Source organism: Pinus tabuliformis, chromosome 6, assembly GCF_031772625.1.
Source record: "Pinus tabuliformis cultivar Carrire ecotype Pingquan chromosome 6, CPIR1, whole genome shotgun sequence".
Classification (NCBI taxonomy): domain Eukaryota; kingdom Viridiplantae; phylum Streptophyta; class Pinopsida; order Pinales; family Pinaceae; genus Pinus; species Pinus tabuliformis.
In genome coordinates this window covers 85164694-85176010 of record NC_142292.1, presented here as the reverse complement: position 1 = coordinate 85176010, position 11317 = coordinate 85164694, and positions in this window count along the sequence as shown.

The window sequence follows — 11317 nt, the reverse complement described above, 5'->3', positions numbered from 1 at the left end:
ATGAGATGAATAAGAATTGGCACAAGAACTGGAGGGGGAGCAGGCGAATAGCTAGGGTTACAGACTTCAGCAAGCAGGGATCTCAATGGAAGGATGCAAAGAAGGGAGCTCCACTCCCTCCTATAAGCAGGCTGTGGCAAGCAGAGGCAGGAAACCATTAGAAAATGATAGAGAACCTCTAGAAGAAGGGAAGAAGAACATTGAAAAGGAGCACGATTGCACCAAATTAAGGGAGAATATTAATACAAAAGAAATGGAGGAAGAAGACAAGGAACAAGGAACAAAAGACAAAGCACAAAAGGGACCATGCAAGCCCAAAGCTGTGATCATATCTAGAGTGGTTTTAAATGATCCTGCTCTACAAGCGCACAGGGACCACATGCGGACATATGCAATAATATGTAAATTCATGGGATTATGGTCCACTAAGAAAACTTTATAAACATGGATTAAATACCACTGGAAACCAAAAGGAAGCATAGACCTACATTTTGGGTCAAAGGGATTCTTCACTGTGGTCTTCACAAATATTGAAGATAAAGACAAAGTGTTTGAAGGAGGGCTCTACTTCTATGTAGCAGCAGGCCTCTATATGTGGCCATGGATTATGAATTTTGTCCCGGAGAGGGAGACGTTTACTTCGGTCTCAGTCTGGGTAAGACTCTACTCTTTACCGCTTGATTACTGGCAAATGGAATCGTTATCTGCCATAGGAAATAAATTAGGGTGTTTTGTTAAAGCTTCTAAGGCAACCAGAAGGGGAAAATACACTTCCTTTGCAAGAATATGTGTGGAGATGGATCTCTCAGGAGCTCTACCGGATGAGGTAATCTTGGAAGTTTTTAATGAAGAATGGGTGCAAACAGTAAACTATGAACATATTCCTTTCAGATGCCGCAGATGCCATGAGCATGGGAACCTATTCAGAGATTGCCCTCTTACTAAAATAGAGAACAAGAGTAAAGCTAACATTATGAAAGATACAGAAAGCTTTCACAAAGTGGTACATAGAGGAAAATGAGGCAAAAGGGGGCCAAAGCTACATCAAACAGAAGGGAAATAGGTCAATCAGAATAGGTTCCAAGTACTAGAAGAAGAAGAAGAGACAACAAAAGTAGATCAGGCAATGGGAGGAAGTCCAATGGAGAAGAAGAAAGAAGAAGAAAGTGAACAGACACAGGATATCAATAAATAGAAAGAGACCATGATGTGCGAGGCAGAACTGGAAATGGACCAGGAAATGACCCAGAGCGAGATAGAAATGGAGGACCACGAATTACAGGAGATTCTTGATAGATAACACCTAGATCTGGAAGGGTTCTTGAAATAGGGAACCATGGGAGGGGTAGACTTGTTACCACAAGAAGAGTGCAATAGAGTTCAGCAGCTGTTCGTATGGAAAACTTAGGCTAAAGGGCAGGAGAGACAAAGTAGCAATGAAAGGCAGGGTAATGAAGGTGTGAAAACTATGAAAACCTCACCAGGATTAGCACCTGGAAACCCAGGAAAGAAAAGAGGCCGAAAAAAGCAGAACGAGCTATTGATGGAATGTGGAAAGCTAATTATTGATTTAGGTAAGATGAAAGACCTAACCAGCTACTCCTTTACAAATATTTAATGATGAAGTTCACATCTTGGAATATCAGGGGTCTAGGTAGTAAAAGAAAACAAAGATTACTTAGTAATAGAATGAAACAAGCAGCTCCGAATATTATCTTTATCCAGGAAACTAAATGTTCCATTCAGAAAATAAAAGAAATACATAGCAAATGGCTTAATCGATTTGAGTTTCTAGAAGTCAAAGCAGAGAATACAGCAAGATGCACACTCACTCTTTGGAACCCCCAAAAGATTGACATAATAGATGCTGAGGCATCGAGGAATTATTTATCAGTGGTTATTCAGCCTGTGGGAGATAAGGAGACCTATCTGGTAACAAATGTCTATGGCCCTCGAAGAATGGATGATAAACTCAGGTTTCTAGATTCTCTTTTGGTGCTCAGAGATAGACATGCAGGAACACCATGGATCATGGGGGGAGGGAGGTGGACTTCAACATGATCAAGTCACTTTCAGAGAAAAAAGGAGGTACCAGAACTCTAAGCAAAGACTCTTTATCATGTCAAACTTTTATACATAACATGAAGCTAGTTAACACTGATATGAGTAATGGTCTCTTTACTTGGAACAACAAAAGAGGAGGACAGTCTCAAGTGGCCTCAAAGTTAGACAGATTCATAATCTCAGAGGACCTTATGCTCATTGACAAGGAAATGATAGTTAGTTTTCTCCCCTTTAGAGGATCAGATCATTGGCCGGTTCAACTGGAGGTTCAAGGGATTGGTACCCCGAGGAATAGACCTTTTAGATTTGAGAATATATGGCTCACCCACCTAGATTTCATCAGCAACATTGCAAATTGGTGGTCAGAAGATTTGCATATTCAAGGCACTAGAATGTTCTTTTTACACAAAAGACTAAAGCACATCAAGCTCAGGCTCAAAGAATGGAACAAGAATGAATTTGGCAATATTTTTGAAGCAAAAAAACCTATTGAAGACAAAATGCAGGAACTCAATCAAGCCCTTATCAAGGATGGCTTTGATAAAGACAAGAGTGATAAAGTCACCAATTATCATCAAGACTGGGAGAATTTATGTGAATAAGAGGAGATATTTTGGAGACAAAAATCTAGAGTTCAATGGCTGAAAGAAGGAGAGCGAAATACTAGATTTTTCCATAGATCCACCATGGCAAATAGAGCTCACAATAGGATCTCCTCGATCAAGGACGAGGGAGGGAATCTTCTTAACACCCATCAAGATATAGAAGCTGTGCTACTTCAACACTTTCGAGGAATAGCAAAGGAAACCATTTCAGACAGAGAATACTTCGTCAGGGATTTAACAAGACATATACCTAGGCTGGTGTCTAGAGAGGATAATTTCAACCTCAATAGGTCGATGACTGAAGAGGAGGTTAGTGAGGTCCTCAAAGAAATGCAGAATGGCAAAGCGCCTGGCCCTGATGGTTTCAATGTGGATTTCTTTAAAGCTTGCTGGAATATTGTTAAACATGATATTCTGAATGTAGTGGAAGATTCCAGAATGAACAGAACTGTTTTGAAGGTGCTCAATACCTCCTTCATCTCCCTGATCCCTAAACAGGATAATGCGTAGACTCTTGACAGGTTCAGACCCATAGCTTTATGCAATGTGGTTTACAAGATAATATCCAAGGTTGTGGCCAATAGACTCAAACCTCTTCTTCCTACACTAGTTTCTGTAGAACAATCTCGTTATGTGGAAGGCAGACAAATTCTCAATAACATCATTTAAGCGCATGAGGTGGTGCACTCATTGAATTGAAATAAGAAGGCTGGAATGATCATGCAATTTGACCTTGCGAAAGCTTATGACAAGTTGAATTGGGCCTATATCAAGAAAGTTCTTATATATTTTGGGTTTGATCATAATTGGGTCAGATGGGTCATGGCCCCGGTAACCTCTTCTAGATTTTCAATATTGGTTAATGGTTCTCCCTCTGAGAATTTTATTCCTTCCAGAGGCCTCAGGCAGGGAGTGTTACAGGGAAAAGTGTCTACACATAACTGCTTATCCCACTAAGGTGTGGTAGCTACCTTAGAAACAAACAAAGTAAAGCTACTTTCTCCTTTATGAAATACAGATGAGAGAAGAACGAAGAAGACCAACCTCTGTCTTGCACTAATCTCCTAATTCGATTCCTCTCTCTCTTGATAGCCTTTCGCTACTTGCTCCCTTGTACGCCCAGTTTCACAGAGTACCTGTAGGATCAAAGTAGCATGATACTATACAAGAACATGGATCTATAATCATAAACAATCTAGGATCAGATGTAAATTGACCATACAAATGCATAAAACATAAATGACAAAGTGTCTGGAGGAAAACTTGAATAGCTTTTATTGATAAACAAGAAAGAGCCAAGGGAGTTACAACCAGTTGTTCTGACCCAACATCATCCTCTCAGCAAGTAAGCCCTTCTTCACCTCATACAAAGCTTAGATCACCCAACACTTATGACGTTGTCTCAAGAAACCAACAACAATTCCTTACAATATGCAAAATTCCAGCCCCCTCCCTCGAGATCTCTGGGGTGAGAGATCTATATATAGATATTTGCAGAGGTGTGAGTCAGCTCTGGGTTTTTGATTAGTGTCTTCTCTCTGATAGTTCTTGCTTCCACTTGGAGATCTCATTGATCTCTTACTCATCCTTGGGCGAATTTGAGAGGCAAGTGTCACAAGAGAAGTTTCTAGAAGATTCCATGGTCATCCACCTCGCAAACTGTCTCTGCCACTTGTCTTTTCTCGTCCATCGCACCCCATAGAAGGGATTTTTGAAATGCAACGCACTTCCTGTGTGTACAAAGTGAGATGCATCGCACCCTGGCCATGGAGAAAGTGAAATGATCTAGTTTTGACCAGTTCTGAACAGTTTTTCATGGAGAACTTCTGGGAGAAGTTGTAATCAGTTGACCTTGTTCGTTTAGGGGTTGGAACAACACTTTTAGGGACTTAGGAGCCCTTAGTTTATGGACATTTATGCTTGGGGTTGCAGTGCCCAAAAATGTCTATAACAGTTGCCCCCTAAAGCATGAGGTCGTTAATCTTTTTTGATGTCGGGTGAAATTCTTGATCATGAGGATCCGAAGTTCTTTCAAGCTGGAAGGAGACCTGTAATAAGATACAATACAATACATTATCTTCATAATATTTTCATGATCTAGCTGAGGCGGGCATTCCCCTGCTCAGCTTTATAAATTCATTTTCATGTACATAGGACAGACAATCGTCTGAGTGTAGAATGATGATTCTGATAGAGCTATCATCCCTTTGATTGGATGATTATCTATGTAGTAACGATGTACATTTGATGTCTTTATTTCCCTGAATATATATCGCAGCCCGGATGGATGAAACTAGATCCGGGGTCTTCAATCTCTTTCGATCTTCACTCGAAGTACAAGTCTATCCATGTGAGAGATGTTCTGGAGTCGAACATGGAAAGACATCGCCTGATTACCAGCCAATGATGTAAGCTATTAACAGGCGCGAGAGGAATCACTGATAATGATAATGACCCTCAAGGTACTGCAGTACAATTCATGTGGTGTGAATAAAGGACTTGGCGTCGAACACCACACAAAATCATTCAGTCGAAGGCCATTGATGTAAACCTGTCGCTGGAAGTGAGAAACTTGCCATTGAGGCATGCAAGCTTCAAAGTACTGAACGGGGTGTTCCTAGATCGACTTCTTGGATAATGAGTTGATCTCGACAAGAAGCGATCTGTCATAGGAGGGCCTTAATGAATCCCACATCAATGACACGGAACGGAGCAAATGATTTTAATGGAGGTGAAAACGATCTGGTGATATAAGGTTCAGGGTGGCGGTCATGAAATAATGGAGCGTAAATGTATTGCAGTGGGTGAGACACAGGTGAATTCTCTGAGTGACTTCTCTTGAACATACCAGCGACACTGACATGATGGATTGGTAGCATTAACCCCAAATGTGGATGGTGTGATGTGACCGGTGAATGAAACAACCCAACCCGACTTGGATGCGGAGTGAAAGTGTCATGTCCAAGAGCGACTTGCTACCAACAAAGTTTCTTCAAGTTTTCATCCCAATTTTTCCCCAGTCATTGCTGACCAGTACCTCTTTAGTTTTGTCAAGCTTGAGGAGGATAACATATGCTTGTTCTATAATTTTCCCTTCGGGCAAACCCATCGCTATGTTTTAACGAGCCTAGCGATAGTGAAACTCATTCTTTTCTGCTATGGACAAGTTTGTCGCTATTAAGTTTTAACGAGTTTAACGAAAAAGATAACTCGGTCCTTTTCAATTTTAGAGAGTCTGAAAAGGGACGTAAAGGAAACTCCAAAAGTCCTTTTTCGTCATCTAATCCCTTAAGTCCGAAAAAGTATAAAACAATACAGAAGGGATGAATTTTCGATACTTTTAACGAGCCGAACAAAACAAGCACTCGATCTTTTTGTGTAATAATCCCTCATGTCCAAAAAGATTAAAATCTAAAGGAGGGATAGCACTTTCGGTCCCTTTAACGAGCTGGAGAGGCCAATGCCTCAGCAATATTTTCATATTTTACGAGTCAGTTGAAAAGAGCTTAAAGGAGACTCGTCTTTGAGGAACGAGTAATAAATTTTGGTAGCAGCTGATTCCAGGTAAGGTTTGGAATTTTCCAATCACGGCAGTGTTACAAGGATGGCTAACAGGATCACTCTTCGCAGCTGTTCCTCAAAAGGGGTAAACAATCAAATGGAGGTGAATAATCGGCCAATACAGAGTGGAGGTGATGATGAGAACACGACCAAGGCTTTAAAGGCTGAAGTACTACATTCACGACGTTATTTACCGGAAATTGGTTCATTTTTTATTGAGCTTAAACTCTGGGGGAAACATTTGCTCATTAATTTTTGTTTATTTTTTAACGAGCATGAAGTCCATGTTAAAACTGCTCGATGCGGGTTTATTTTTTAACGAGCTTGAACCCTGCAGTAACATTGCTCGTGGCGGGTTTATTTTTTAATAAGCTTGAACCCTGTAGTAACACTGCTCGTGATAAGTTTGCATGCCGCCAGCATAATAACGCAAATCGAGGTGCATGCTCCCCAAGCTTCATTGCATTCAACTCAGTGGTTGGAATGAAGGTTTACCTTTGAGATTTGGAAAGGGGATTTGTTTCATTTTTTAATGAGGTTGACACAGTAAAAGAACTATCCTCATGACTCCTTGTTTCATTTTTTAATGAGGTCGACATGAGATAAGAACCATCTTCGAAATCCACCGTATTTACAATATTTGATAGAAAATAAAAAACTGATGGATAATTAAGGTTGCTGGAATAATCTTCATGGTGATCCGGAAGATGGGAGTGATGGTGGTAATCTTCCCATGGTGCCTCTCCTATCATCATTGATTGAATGATTCCTTTGTCTATAGAATGTACATGCGACCAAGGATCTGAAGAGGTACAATATTCCTTAGACCTATCTATCCAAACACTTGATGAGAATTTGATTTGGGTTTGCCCCCCAGGCCAAGAAAATTGATTGCTACAATATTTCTAAAATGGCGATGATCCATGCTGACAAAATGTTTAGGAATCTTCTGAATCCATTAGATATAGAAGATTTCAAATTGCAGGTTTCCATTGTGGCCACTTCCGCCAGATTATTCGGAGGTGGTAGGGAAAAAGTACCCATTAAGGCAGGGTCTTTTAGGAGACCTACTCCAATATTTTGAAGCGAATGATTTCTTCCATGGATCATTAGAATGCTTCCCGTAACTTGTGAACTGTTGGGGAGAAATGTTTGTTGGTCGAAGATTGTAATTCCTCCTTGAAAGGGAAATGCAATCTTCCTGAAGTAGGTCGACACAACTGCGGCCATGGCATTGTAGGTTTTAACCCTGTACAGAAATTACCTGCATACGAATTCTTAAACAAAGAAAATAAACAATGCGAGAGCATAACCCATAAAACACATATGCACAGAGATTTTTTCCCTGGATCCCAAAACCGGGACTACCAGCTTGATTTTTCATTATGTTCCTTTCAATGTTACAATACATATTTATACATGCCGAAGCATCCAATACCATGGACCGAAAAACCATCGCGTCCAATACCATGTGCGAAAATCATGCACAAAACCATAGGTAGGTTCGCCCAACCTAATATAGGGTCCAAAAAAAATTCCCTGGGGCGCTGCCCCGGACCCCGTAGAGGGGGGCTACCCGCCCCCCTGTGACCCCCCCGCTGTGCAATCGGCGCAACGAAGGGGGGCTACCGCCCCCCTCTAACCCCCAGTTTAACTACGTAGGTTAGTCGTGGAAAGAATATAACACAACCCAACAATCTCCCACTTGTTGTTTTCTTTCCACAGGGGGCCACAGGAGAGCCTAGTCATTTTTCCAGCCCTGAAACACCCATTGTTTCTCTACACCAAGAGAACTTCTCAGAGCTCACAGATTTTGTCAATGCATCTGCAGTATTCTTCAAAGTGTCCACCTTTACCAGCAACACCTTTTTGTCTTCTATCATATCCCTCACAAAGTGATACTGAACATCAATGTGCTTTGTCTTTGAATGATAAGCAGGGTTCTTTGCCAAGAAAATTACACTTTGGCTGTCACAGTCTATTCTTATAGCTCCCTATACTAACCCCATACTTGAACACAATCTCTGCAACCAAACTACTTCCTTGCTTGCATGAGTGGCTGCCATGTATTCTGCCTCTGTAGTTGATAGTGCCACTACAGATTGTTTCTTACTCATCCAACTGACTGCACCTCCAAATAGGTTAAACACATACCCACTTGTAGATCTTCTCTGATCCAGATCTCCAGCCCAGTCTGCATCAACAAAACCATGAATATCCAACACTCTGTCCAATCCTGGTCTTCCTTGGTAGCACAAACCATAATCACTAGTGCCACGCAAATACCTGAAAACCCGCTTCACTGCTGTCCAGTGCTCCTTCCAAGGTTTTGACATAAACCTGCTCAATACTCCCACTGCATGTGCAATGTCTGGTCTAGTACAGACCATTGCATACATCAGGCTACCGACTGCACTTGCATATGGAACACGGGACATGTCCTCTTCCTCTTCTTGTGTCTTGGGACACTGTTCAGCAGATAACCTCACACCTACAGGAATAGGAACCTTCATCGGTTTACTATCCTGCATATTAAACCTCTGCAGTATTGTCTCGACATACTTCCTCTGGTTTAACCAAAGCTTCCTCTTTGCCCGATCTCTTTTAATTTCCATGCCCAAAATATAGTTTGCAGCACCAAGATCTTTCATGTCAAATTTGGAGGACAATTGGGTCTTCAAATCCTGGATAATTTCTTTGTCATTTCCAACCAGCAACATATCATCCACATACAAGACCAGATAAATAACACGGTCACCAATTAATTTAAAATACACACAATGATCTGCTTTGCTTCTGGTGAAGCCAAGTCCCCGTATAAATGTATCAAATTTCTGATACCACATCCTTGGTGACTGTTTTAACCCATACAGAGACTTCTTTAACTTGCATACCAGTTCTTTCTTACCCTTCACCGCAAAGCCTTCAGGTTGCCTCATGTAGATTTCCTCTTCCAAATCCCCGTGAAGAAATGTTGTCTTCACATCCATCTGTTCTACCTCAAACTCAAAAGCAGCAGCAACAGATAAAAGTAATCTAATAGAAGCTACCTTGGCAACAGGAGAAAAAATATCACCAAAATCAATTCCCGACACCTGGGAATAACCTTTTGCTACCAACCGAGCTTTGTATTTCTCCACCTTTCCTTATGCATTAGTCTTCTTCTTGAACACCCATTTGCTGCCAATGGGTTTCCTTCCAACCGGCAACTCTACCAGATCCCAAGCCTCATTTTTGTGCAAAGATGCCATTTCATCAACCATGGCCTCTTTCCAGAGTTTTCCATCCTCTAAATCCACTGCTTCCTTCACAGTTCTGGGATCATCATCAGTAACAGACAAAGCAAAATTTGAACTGAAAGCAGATGGACTATACCTTTCTGGCTGCCTTGTTTCTCGACCTGATCTTCTCACAGCCGGAGTTTGTGGCTCTTCATCTTCTGATTCCTCCTCTGCTGCAGAGTCTGATTCTTCCTCCTTTGGCTCAAACTCTATCCTCTCAGGTTCCTTTGGTTGGACTTCAGATTGAATAACATCTTTTACTTCTCTGAACACCACATCTCGGCTGTACACAACCTTCCGTGTGACTGGGTTCCAAAGCTTATAACCCTTTAAACCATCCTTATATCCAATAAAGATGCACTTTTCAGATTTACTATCCAACTTGGTTCATTTCTCCTTTGGAACATGTACATATGCATCACATCCAAATACCCTCAGATGTGAAAGAGAGGGTTTCTTACCAGTCCATACTTCTTGTGGAGTCTTATCCTCCAACGCTGATGAGGGTGATCTGTTGATCAGGTAACGTGCAGTATCCACCGCCTCTGCCCAGAATTCCTGTCCTAGCCCGGCACCACTTAGCATGCTTCTTGCCCTTTCCATCAACGTCTTGTTCATTCTTTCTGCGACTCCATTTTGCTGAGGTGTATATGGAGTAGTCTTCTGCCGTGCTATACCACACTTCTTACAAAATTCTTCAAATTCCTTGCTGCAAAATTCTCCACCATTATCTGTCCTCAGCACCTTTATCTTCTTCTCTGTCTGATTTTCCACCAGAGCCTTAAATTCTTTAAACCTGTCAAAGACTTCAGATTTCTTCTTAAGGAAATATATCCATGTATTCCTTGAGAAGTCATCTATGAATGATACATAGTACATAGACTTACCCAGTGATGGAACCTTCACAGGTCCAAACACATCACTGTGCACAAGCTCTAATAGTTGTTTCGTCCTCTTACCACCAGAGGGGAAACTCACTCGATTCTGCTTCCCATACACACAATTTTCACAGAAATCAAAATCCAGAGAGCTATCATTCATACCTTCTACCATACCTTTACCATGAAGTATTCGAAGGCCCTTCTCTCCAATATGTCCAAGCCTTTGATGCCACAACATGGTCTTCTCTCCAGAGACCACTAGATTTTCTACTCCATTTTCAGGAACCATAGAACTATTGCACCCATCAACAACAGTGCTACCTTGCAGCTTGTACAGAGTTCCAATCCGAACTCCCCGCATCAATATCAGTGCTCCTCGAACCATCTTGCAGGTTTCTTTCTCGAACACCGTCTTTACACCTGCATCATCCAACTTTCTTACAGAAATCAGATTTCTGGCCAATGCAGGAATATGTAGAACACCCGGAAGTGTTCTAACCCTTCCACCTTGCAACTTCAACTTTACTTTTCCCCGACCAATGATTCTAGCCTTCCTATCATCTCCTAAGAAGACATCACCACCATCGTATTTCTCATACTTGCAGAACCACTCTCTATGGGGAGTGAAGTGAAAGGATGCACCTGAGTGAATCAACCATGCCTCATGATCTACATGTGTACTTGAAGAAGCCAAGTACACATCCCCACCTTCATCTGAGGTGGTTTTCGCCTCTGCAGAAGGAGCATCATCAAATCCCTTTCCTTTATCAGGAGCTTTAGATTTACAATCCCTTCTGAAGTGCCCTTCCTTTCCGCATTTCCAGCACACCACCTTTGTAGGTTTTCCTGGAGATTTAGATCTCCCTCTAGATTTAGATCTCCCACTCGATGACTTATTTTTGTTTCTGTTCTGGGACCGTCCTCG